General features: G+C 37.8%; 1 protein-coding gene across 4 annotated transcripts in view; it reads right to left on the bottom strand.

Moving 5' to 3' along the window:
• The window catches only part of Rgk3 (Rad, Gem/Kir family member 3), a 40,210-nt gene extending 30,725 nt beyond the window's left edge, over positions 1 to 9,485 (bottom strand). For 2 of the 4 annotated variants that reach the window (XM_089472215.1, XM_089472218.1), the window contains exon 1: positions 8,880 to 9,470. The gene's annotated coding sequence lies outside the window, so the exon portion shown is untranslated. Of the gene's footprint in view, positions 1 to 8,879 lie in introns of all 4 variants that reach the window. The other 2 variants (XM_089472214.1, XM_089472217.1) reach the window with 2 other exon arrangements.
• Positions 9,486 to 12,192: the final 2,707 nt, after the last annotated feature.

The raw sequence follows: 12,192 nt of genomic DNA, 5'->3' as shown, positions 1-12,192 counted from the left end.
CTGAGCCCCTGCTGAGCCGAGCCTTGTGACACCTGTCAACGTTTGCCGCTCGAGTGTGTTTGGGCCAGCCAACTGGGCCAAAAAGTTGCAAGCCTCGAAATCTATGCCACACTTGGCAGCTAAGAGCTCAAGCTGTAGTCCTTCGAGCATACAGTTCTAGGGGGATTTGATTAAACTTAAAGCGAGTGTGTGAGAATGTGAGAGAAAAGTCTGGTCTAGACTGAAGGAGTAAGTACTGCAAGCATGTACATATATATATATATATATATATATATATATATATATATATATATATATATATATATATAAAATATATGTGCATCTCTCTTATATTATCAAATCTCAGGATTTATTATAGGCATTAGCATGTTTAAATAAAATCTCCATATTTTCCTTTAACATTCTGTATTTTTTTTTTTATTTATTTATTTATTTTATTTTTTTTTGAGTTGAAAACCCAAAACTGTCAAGAATAAAATAAATTATATAAAGACTAATTTATTATATTCTTGAATTTTAATTATACTTTTTTATTTATTATAAAATCAACTCTTCCTTTAGACTAAGCATAGGCAGCAGGGGCCTTCGGTTGGAATTATATAAATGGCTGAAGATGGAAGTTGGACATGTTAATATGAAGGTCGTAAAGTCTCGTTTAATTAACTATTAATTTAAATTAAAATCCTTGTTTAACTTACGAAAAATCAAGCCCGCAGCCCCTCAACAGGATGTTTAGTAAATTATTACTGGGATTCTCGTTATTTTTAGAAAACTCTCTCATATTTTTTTTAGTATACATAAGGAGCAACTACAGTTAAAATCTTCAAACAAATTTAATCATTGAGTCATCGATTTTATATATAGAATGAAGACATTTGGGACTAAACTTGAACGGAGCTAACAAAATGATAAATTAAAATTGTAAAAATTAGAGCTCGAAGAAAATTACAAATAAATAAATTATAATAAATAAGATAAGATGCAAAATTGAAGCGCTTGAGATTTAATCTCTTAAGCAACTCCAAGATTCACTACAGCAAAAAACCTTTTCAAGACATATACAAATATATATTTATGTTATATAAAAATAACATCTAACTAGATGCCCAAAACCGTTTCCTTTAAAGCTCTTTGCTTGGTCAAAAAACATTGAATCAGAAAGCAAACAGCTTTAGGTCTTTATTTACTGGCTTAAATATTTATGTGAGGTTACAAAAATCTAAAAATACTTTTAAATTCTATATTCTATTTAATACATAATATTAAATGGTAAACTCTATATATGTGTGTGTATTGTTGCTGAGAGTTTCAGCAAACATCAAAACAACTTAAAGTTCATGTTATTTTCCAAATATGCCAAGCCTAATCATGTTAGCAACTTATATGTGTATGTATGTGTATATGTAAATGTATGTGTGTATGTATAAATGTGTATCTGGGACTCAACTGTTGCGTGTGCCTTGGGTAACAAGTTGGTTCATGTTGTGTTCAGTGTTGTTCTTATGCCTCAACTGTTGCCTGTTGCTTGTTGCTTGTTGCCTGTTGCCTGTTGTTGAAGGGCGTTTGTCGCTTGTCGTTTGTTTTCATGGCCATGTCCCTTTTCACACACACACACATACGCACTTACACACCTGTTGCATGCGAGGCGATAAAATTAATTTCAATGGGGTACAACTAAGACACAGTCATAGGCACAGCCAGCAGGAGGCTGGAGGCACAGGCAACAGGCAACAGGAGGAGGCACAGGCAACAGGCAGGGATTTGACACATATATATGTATATGTATCTGTATATAGAGAGCTGGCAACATGTGCCATTGTGTGACAAAGGTCAGAACGCTGTGCGGATGCCTATGCCGGAAAGTCAGAAACCTCTCAGGCCCGCCCTTACTCACAGCTCTGCTCAGTTGTTGTTCTGCTCACTATCTTCTATATATATATATATATATATACTCGTCTGTTCGGCTTCTTCTCCACCTACTTCTTCTTCTTCTTTTGCTGTTTTTCTATAATATTTCTGTGCGTGAACAACAACATGTTTATTCGCATTAACATTGACATTATCATTTGAGGCGCTTCGCGGTTTGTTCGAAGCTGCTGCGGCGGGAGAGAAAACAAATTTTTATTACTCATATGCCGCGTACGCCGCGCCTCAAATTACTCTGTCTGGTTTTTTGGTTTTTGTCATCAAATTGTTGTTAGTTGGCCAATTTTTTCTTCTTCTTCTTCTTCTTTCGTTTTATTTGTCAATAAAAACAACACATTTTGTTGCGGCCCAAATAAATTTCCATGCATTTAATTTTGACAAGTATTTATATATTTAGAAAAATGTTGAAAGAAAAACATCGAAAGCTGAAGCCATTGGCACGCGTGCATATAAAAATGTATATATGTATATGTACATATATATTCTTTTCTTACAGATATATGTGTGCTATATATCTGCTATATATTTCGACTATACTTTGATCGCTTCTCTGACATAATCACAGCACACTTAAGTCCTCAAATTCTGATTTCTCACTGCTTTAGCGGTCAAAAAGGCAGAAAGAGCATGACATCAAATGCTGGAAATGCGTAGATTTCTCCGTTTTCCTTTTTTTTTTTTTTTTGGGAAATTTTTAATGTCGCTTAATTGTTGTGCGTGGGCAGACAATGAGTCATATTAGCGGGGTGCCAAACAGCTCGTTTATTGATAACAGGGAAATACCAGACATTTAGTGTGACAATCTCTTGATTTACGCTCTTCGAGTGCTTTATAGAAATTTCTATGACTTTTTGCACAGTTCAAGACTTTATATGTGTATGTGATATATGTTCATTTATGTATAGCTTTCAATGCGTATAATATGCAAGTAATATATAAATGTCCATCACATCATACATATATCAATTTAAGTTCTTTAGGAATAGAAAAGAATAATAAAAGTCAACTACCTCAGCTTATAGTTTACTTAATTTCCAAATTTAAGTTTTCCCTATATACAGAAATTTTCTTCGAGTCAAATTGAATGCTTGTGGTAATGCCTAATAACTAAGCTAAGTAATTATAAATTCACAAATTCATAGCTGATAGAAAATTTTGAAAATTTCATGGCAGCCAAGGCAACCAAAAATGTTTTATGTGCAGCTAGAAATTCAGCTAAAATCATAAACCGAGCCACAAATCAAATTCTGTTTTTGGTGGTAAAACATTGCTGTTTTAATGCAACAGAACAAGCTGAAATCTAAAAGCGGGAAATGGGAGAAAATGATTAAGGCAAATGCATAGAGGTAAATGCAGAAGTAAGACAAGAATCAGTTAGCTCAAATCACAGGCAAAAGATTATTATTATTCTATTCTATTTTGGCTCTACTGAAATTAAATTTAAAATGCTGTAAATCATATATGTACATATTTCAGCAACATATTTCCTTTTAAATTTGACCTAACATAAATTCCGTTTTATAGACATTCAGCTTTATACAGTTCAATAAATCGATGTGGCCAGAGGAGCAAAGGCAAATTAATGGGGCTAAATGTTATTTTTGTCAAAGATTTTCCAAAACGTTGCACAAATTGACAAGGCAACAGCAACAACAACAGCAACAGCAACAACAACAACGTCGACTGCTGGCACAAATTGGCGTCTGCTTAGCTTAAAGTTAACGTCTTTTATGTTTATTATGACACATGTAGCTATATTGCCAGCTCACTCTCTCACACACCTAAATGCTCTCTCACTCTCTCTCCCTCGCACTATGTATATTCTGCATATTTTATGTAGCCTACTTGAAGGCGTTTTCAACAATATCTCCCCATTCACTCTCTCTCTTTCTCTGTCTCCCCTTCTCTGTCTCTTGTTTTATTTTCACTTTGGCACAGCTGTTTACACAAAAACTCACTTCATTTAGTTTTTTTGACAGCTCTGCACAGCCCTCCCCCTTGAGCTTTGCCCCACCCCTTCTATATGGTGCTCCTTCGCTTATCCTTTGTAAAATCTGTGTTAATGTACGTATGTCATAATTAACTTGAGCGCAAAATAAATTGGAAAATTCTTTGGTTTCTTTTTTGCTGCTTTTTGGATCATTTGCTGCAAAGCCAGTTTATTGCTCCAAATTGCGTGTGTGTACGAGGGTGTGTGTGTATGTGTATGTGTGCCTGACAGGCTGATTTTACGAGTGTGTTTATCTAACTTCCTCATATATTTATATATAGAGATATATGTATGTAAGCATATGCCTTGGCTTTGTGCCGCACACTTGGCACACACAGACACTCACACACTCCACTCCCCCTGTGTGTATGTGTGCCTGTGTGTACATACTTCTCTTGTATGTGTTTGCTTTGTGCTCGCTCCTTGGCAACTTCAATTATTATTATTATATTTTTATTTTTTCCAATTTGCTTTATATTTGATTGAGCTCATCTAATTTTTATGGAAGCTTCAAATCACTTACTGCAGATATTCTGATTATATATGTGTATTTATAACTACATTGATAATTATATTTTTATATCAACTATACTATCTTTTATCACATATTCATTATATTGTATAAATATGAGACTTCGGCTCATAGCTAAGTTTTTGCTAAGCAATTGCGCCTAATAAAAGTGGCATAACCTAACAGCTATAACCTACTACCTTTCTATGCGATTCTCAATAATAAAAAATAAAAAAAAAACAGAGCCCTTTTCCTGTTACTCAAACAACTAAAGCTATGCAAAATGTTGACTACATAAAAAAAAAAAACAATCTTGGAAAAGTTTTTACAACTATCCACAAAGCTCCTAGCGCCTGTAGCTATGATTATCAGAGCAGGAGCTACTTCTACTCGCTGTGTATAGGTATTTGCACATTGTATTAAAATTGAGCTCGAGCAACAGGATATTTTAGCATGGTTAGCTTTTTCCTTTCACCGACCAAAAATTTCATTCTTCTATTGTTTTCTATTTTTCGCCTCAAGGCGAGTTTTCCATTCAACTTCTTTTATCTATATTTTTTGATTATACCTAAAAATGGCCTCCGTCTGCTTTTCGATTGTGTTTTTCCTTTCTTCTTTTTTTCTACTCTAAAAGGACTGCCCATATGTCTACCGAGTGGAGTTCCTGAGCAGGACATGGCTGTCATTTGGCTGAAGTTGAAGTGGTTTATCGATTAAATAGATTAGTTATTGCCCAATGCGTTAGCCTCACGGGAACTAAAACTGAAAGGGCCACTAAGTTCCAGTTCCAGTTCCAGGTCTAGTTCCAATTATTTAATGCAGTTTGCTGCACGAATTGGCAACAAATCGAATGCGTCCTTTGGGCGCCTGCGAAAATGGTAGTTTAAATATATAGTATATATACATATGTATGTAGTATATAATATATATGGCAACTTGCCAGTAACTTGAGCTGCGAGTAGATATGTTATATATCTACATAATTCATTTATATAGTATAATATATAATATATATATATGTATATACTTATATTATTTTTGTCCTTTCTTGCTTGAGCAACTGCAGCAATTGCTAATCTATGTGTGTGCGTACGTATATATGTATGTGTGTCTGTGTGTGTGCAATTTTGCATGTTTGCTATGGTCCTCTACACAGTTGCGAATAAAGTGTTCTGGCAAGTGTCCTGCCGCATCCTTGCATCCTTGCCTGCGCTTATCTAAACATTTGGCTAGTTTTTTTTTTTGTCTCGTTTATTTTCGAGAATGCGGAAATTCGCTGTAAGTCTTAGCCACAGTCACGTATCTAGCTACGTCGAGCGTACTACTTGAAGCACATCAGACACATACTCACACTCACACACACACACATATCACAATACAACACATGGCACACGCACATACTCACACACTCAAGGCAAACATAGTTCAAAGTGAGGCAACGGAACTTGTCACACACGGAAGATGTGGCCACGCCCAGTCGCTGGGCGCATAAAATACGCTAAAGTTGAGGAATTCAGAAATGGAAGCAGGAGCAAGGGAACAGGAGTTGAAGCAGAGCACAGGAGACGAGAGATAGAGAGAGAGAGGACAAGCCAGGTGGATGGGGGGGATGAGTTTATGCAGGTCTCTGGCAGGCAGTGTCAACTACAATAGACAACAACAAGAGGGAGAGGAAGAGGTAGCGAGAGAGGGAAAGAGAATCTAGGAGTAAAGTCTAAGCAACTACAAAATACTCTATATATAGCGCTAGTTATTACCAACTAGAAAATAGAGTGTAGCAGTGCCTTAAAACTGTGCAATGAAAAATATAAACAGGGAACTTAGTAATAGAGTATGAGCTGATATCAAAAGCCTGTTAAGCAAAACTAGGACTAAAATAGAAAATTATAATTTTGAATAGGCTACAAAATATAAATATAAATATAAATATGATTCAATCAATCAAGTATTGGATATTTAGATTTATATTACATTTATTGATAAATTAAACTAATGAAAGTCTACAAAGAATTGCAGATCTCTTAGGGCAAAGGCAAATCGATTTCAGTTAGTCCATATACTCGTTTAGCTATGCAAAAACATGGCCGAGAGCACTTTGGTTGGCTCTAGCTGCATTTTGGCCAAAATACAATGCCGCGAAATAGCTAACAGCAGAGGCAGCTCTTCAGCTCTGCAGCTTTGCAGTTTTGCAGTTTTGCAGCTCGTCAGAGCTAACCAAAAGTCCCAAGCAAGCTCTACCTCTCTCCATCTCTCTATCTCTCTCTCACTCTATGAGCTAGTTGCAGCTGCTGCTTTTAGTGGCCCCTCAATAACAACTACAGGTGCCTCCTCTGTTGCTGCTGCTGCTGCTGTTGCATGCAGCGAGCTTAAGTGTGTTGTACCTGTTCAACGTGCAACGTCTGCTGTTGCTGCTGCTGTTGCTACCGCTGCTGCTGCTGCTGCTGCTGCTGTTTTGCGGCTGCTTTTAATTGAATTTACAATTTTCGGGATTCCCAAAGGCCAAAATGCAAAATGGAGTTTGGGCGAAACACACACAGAAACAGAGGGAGACAGAGAGAGTGTGAGTGAGAGAGAAGCAGAGAGTGAGGCACAGCAGTGAGAGAGAGGGAGGAGATAGTAAAAGGCAGACAATTTATAGAGGCTCAGTGGGCAAGCAAATGGAATTAGCCTGGCCAAATTTGATATCAGACATAAAAGCTATGCAATCACCATGCCCCATGCCCCCTAGGGGTATGGGCTGATATTGGCTACGTGGGCGTGGGCGTGGACGTAGCTGTGGCTGTAGCTGTGGCTGCGCTGTCGCGTGCCAATTCGCATTTTTAGTCTAATTGACAAAACGTTGGCCGCAAACCAACTGCCCCAGCGAATGTGCCCCAAATGCAGCAGCAGTTCATGCCACATGTTGTTGCCAGTTGTAGTTGTTGTTGTTGTTGTGATTGGATTTTGTAATTGTGGTGTCAACGTGCGGAAACCCGAGCGACACACAGACGGACAGACAGATAGGCAGACGAAGCAGGCGAGCCAGACAGACTTTGATTATGCCCGAGTGTATTTTGTTGCCGTGCCCGAGGGATTTGCTTGCCATTCGTTTCATTAGCTATGCAAGTGTTGTTCTTCTTCTTCTTTCGCTTGTTTTTTTTATAGTGCAAGCCATTCTAGATGTGGCTGCCACTGTCGGCATCATTAAATTAGCTAATTGAATTGTTTTCCATAAACAATGTAGATAAATCAATTAATGTTCACATTGCGATTAGAGCGTAGTTTACATTGATTTGCATAACATTGAGCAGCCGACGAATGTTATTTAACAGCGCTGAATTCTGTTGATGGCGAATGTAGTTAACTATTAACATTATGTTATAGTATAATATTATATATAATATACTAGCTGTTGGTTGTACTGTTAAAAATATTATATTATATTTATATATTTTCTTAACATATGTTTTATCATTTAACATAACCTAATTTAATGGTACTGTACTTAACAAAATAGAAACGATATAAATAAATAATAAATAAACTTAGTTTGATAGCTGCAACTGAGCCTTCAGTGAAGTGCACTGTTAAATAACATTATGTTAGGCATGTGCAACATATTATTAGCATAATTGAAATCAATTGCAATTGAAATATCAAATTCAAAGTGTGTCCAAGCAAAAACATTGGCAAATTGAAATCTCCCTTTAGCCGGAATCTGAATGAATCCACTTGAAACGGCTTAGAGCCAAAAGAAAAGTTCAAAATTCTCTTTCGCCTCGACACTCTGGAGTGCTTGACTAGCCTCAGCAGGAGGCTGTTGTTGTGCTGAATGAAAATTGATTGCATTCGGCGGCAAGTGCTTTACGGCACCCCCAAGGATTACCAAAATGCTTTACAGCTGACATAATCATTGCGAAATGTATTTATTTAACGCTCAGAGTCGAAAGTCGACTTAAAGAAAAAAAAAAAAAAAAAAAAGCACACGGCGGCCTGCCATAAACTCTGGCAGCCAAATGGTTCGGCATTTTTAATGCAACCACCCACAGTCCCAGTCGTAGCCCCAACCCAGGCCCAGCTCCAACTGCTTTCCAAATTTCTCCCTAAGGGTGCGCGGTCAACGTTGCGTATGAGCGATTTTTTTTATTCTGGTTTTCCTTCATTTAACGCTCGAATTTGTTTGTTTTTTTTTTCTGCTGCTGCTTTTTCGGGTTTCCTTTGGTTCGCTCCCTTTTTTTACGAGTGTGTAATATATTTAGGAACTTGCTTGATTATATGCCAAATGAGCGAATGAATTTAGGCGTCGCAATGTTTAAGAGCCGGAAAAACTAGGCAGGAAAAGCGTGGCGCCGCCGAAAGCCAAACAAATCACCGAAGAATAGAAAAAACACAATATATAAAAATAATAAAAAACAAAAGCCGAATAGAGAAATAATTAATTATTGTTTTATTTATTTCAAATATCTCATCTACCTGTTTAGAGCAGTTGTGGGCGTGGCATGTGGCCGCCTGCTGCCAGTTAATGAACTTCTCGGTCAATATCCAGGCCAATTGATAACAACAACATGAACAACAACAAAAAAGTGGGAAGTTAATTTAGCCGGCGCTGCTCAACCGTTCTATATATTTGGTCGATAATTTGTATTAACACAAACACACACATACGCTCACACACAGTGAGACACACGTATAAATACATATAAATGTATGCACTTGTTGTATTCTATTTTCTTTGATTTATTTTTAGCAAATTTCTTACACTCGAATAATTTCGCGAAAAAAATTAGCAAAATGAAAAACGAAAGTAAAATTTAAAGCAAAATTTGTAAATTTATTGCCACGCACACACACATATGCATACACTCACTTTACTTTATATTAACTGTGATTTTTTTTATTTAAGGTAATTTTTCTCCGAATATTTTTGAATTCTTCGTGCCGTTTGGCGCGCAAATCTGTGTGTTTCTTTGATATGCCGTTAGTTTCCGATTTGCGTTCCGATTTGCGCGTTCGCATCCGTTTCGTTCAAGCGCCGTCGTATGTTTGAGCCTTGCGATTCGCTGCTGCCCATTGGCCTGCTCTGCTCTGCTCTGTGCTTTGCAACATGTTCGCCTCGAACCGTTTGGTTTGATGACGACACCAATACTACTGAAAAAAAAAATAGCTTTCTATGCATTTGCCGCTTCAGCACGTCATCGTTAAAAGCTAAAGCTTTTTTTTTGTTGTTTTGTTTTATGCGCTATGTTTGTCTTTGCGCTTTGCCATTGTTGTTTTTCTCTGTCTGTTTACTTTGCTGCCGCTGCCGCTGCCGACGGCGCTGCTCGGCGCTTACTTGCGCATGTTGTTGTTGCTGTTGCTGTTGCTGTTGGGTTATTGCTTTGTTCGAGTTGGAGCTGACGCTGGCTTTGGCGTTAGCAGCGCTGCAACTAGCAGCGTCTATTGTCAAAGCTTTGTTGTGCTGGCGCTGGCGCTAGCGTTGACGTTGACGCCGCCGCTGCTGGCTCAACTTTTATTGCTGCTGCTGCTTTTGCAGTCACATGCACTGCTGTTGGTGTAAAGCTTTTTTTTTTTAGCGCTGACGCTGATGTTGTTGCTGCTTTTGCTGTTGCTTATTCTGTTATTGTAGTTGCAATTCATAGAGTTTATATAGCTGCTGACGTCGCTGTTTTTATATTGCTGCTGCAGCTGTGGTCACTGTGACTGCTGCTGCTGCTGCTGCTGCTGCTGCCTCTGCTGCTACTGTTTATGCTGTTATCGTCATCTCTGTTGTTGTTGTTGCTGCTGTTGCTGCTGCTGCTGCCTTTGTCTGCCGTGCAGCTGCTGCTACGTTTGTCTTTTTGCGGTCGCTGCGAGCATTTTTACCGTTTTATGTGCAGCTTTGTTTCTATTTCCTTTTTGTTGGCCTGTTTATGAGTCAAAAAATAAAAACGAAACGAATACAGAAAATGCTGACAATCATTTATTATGTATTTATTTATATATTTGTGTTCGCATTCCTTTTACATTTTATTAGCTGCTGCCTGCGGCTCTGCAGCTGCCAGTTTCGCTGCTCTGGCGCTGGGATTAACCGTTGCTCATATCATTTCATTCGCTTTGATAGGCCTGACATATTTGTGTGTGTGCGTGCGTGTGCGTGCATGGGTGTGTGTGCGAGTTATATATTTAGATTCAGGGTTGAATAGTGTGCGGTGAATGTGCAGTTAGTTTTAGCGGATTACTCATACGCCGTGTTGAACTCCAATTTATATGGTTCATGAGAACAATGTAAAACAAGTTTATCATATAATCATATATGAAAAAATATAAAGATTAAGAACTTAATCGTATATTATATAGATTTTGTTATTATAATTTTTAATAGAAAAAATGTGCAAAATATAATTTGTACAAAAATAACAAGTAAAGTAATATTTATGTATTTTATTTTTAATATTTTGTATTTGAAATGTAATATATAATATCATTTATTTCATATTTTATTATATATTATATTTTAAATACTATTTTATATATAGATTGTTCTGCATTAATTAATTCCCAAGCATTTAGTACAATTCTTCCCTTCTTCTTCTCGTTGTCTGCCCTTTTATTTATAGCGCTTGAGTCAAACTTTTAGGGGCTGCCAACAAATTGTAGTTTAAATAGAAGGAAAACCCAAAAAAGTATAAAAACTAAGCAAAAATTCATTTGGCAAATGCAGCGGACGTCTGTTAGAGCCCAATGTCAGCTTTGATTAATCGCTGCAAAAAGGTTTTTTTCCTTTTCGTTTTGCGTTACGTATACGCCACGTTGGGCATAGTGTTGTGTGTTTGCGTGTGTGTGTGTGTGAATGGCTTTTACGAACATGCAGCAATATGTCAAATTGTATTATGATTGAGCGTGCCACAGCTTGTGGCATGTAAACAAACCAAAGCCAAGTCAGGACAGGGCCAAACAAAGCTCTTGACAGTAAGTCAAATGCTGTCAGAAGGTTCGTTCTAGCCAAGGAACCTGAACAGGTGTGAGCATGTCTTATCAATAGTGTGTGTGTGTGTGTGTGTGTGACGCATAATCATAGGCCATGATTTATTTATAGGGCACAGGTAGGTGAACCTTTATGGCCCGCTTTTATAGCCATTTCTTGCTGTTCGTCTTCGTCTTCGCCTCCTTGGGTGAAAAGTTGGCTGGAAAAGCTGTCAATTGATTTCGTTGACCCACATGATGACAGAAGCCAAGATAGGCGAGGTCTTGTTATGCCTGAGTGGAGCACATCGGCACAGGTACAAAGTTTCCACAGGTGTTGAGCGCCGTCGTAAGCTGTTTAATTGTTGCCACTTCACTTGGCCCGCTGGAATCAGTTTTCAGCCCGAGAAATAAAGCTTTAATTAAATTTATGCAAATTTTCTTTTATTTTGATAAACTTTTTAATTAAGCTCGAGTGCAGACAAACAAGTTGGCCGGAATATTCCCAAAATTGAGGCTTAATCTATGCTAATTTAATGCGCACCTGTTGGCATTGCGCCGAATTCGCCGAACTTCCAGAGAGCGCAACAAAAACTCTCTAATTGAAAGCCAACTTGAGGAAGAAGAACTTTAATGAGAAATGTTTTCACCTGAGGTGTGGAAAGGTGAAGAGAAAGGGGACGGGGTAGGGGTGTGGGGTGAATAACGAAAATGTGGCTAAGACGCGCAAGCAACTGTTTTTCACTTTTCACGTCGTGGTTACCCCCCTCTCTCTCTCTCTCTCTCTCTTTCCCCATCTGTCTATCTTCCCCTCTCGCCCGCTCTTTCCCCGTCTCTGCTCAAC

The sequence above is a fragment of the Drosophila arizonae genome, chromosome 5 (genome assembly GCF_054131065.1).
Source record: "Drosophila arizonae isolate 15081-1271.41 chromosome 5, UAZ_ARI_1.0, whole genome shotgun sequence".
In the NCBI taxonomy this organism is placed as follows: Eukaryota; Metazoa; Arthropoda; class Insecta; order Diptera; family Drosophilidae; genus Drosophila; species Drosophila arizonae.
This window is presented reverse-complemented; position numbering and strand designations above follow the sequence as displayed.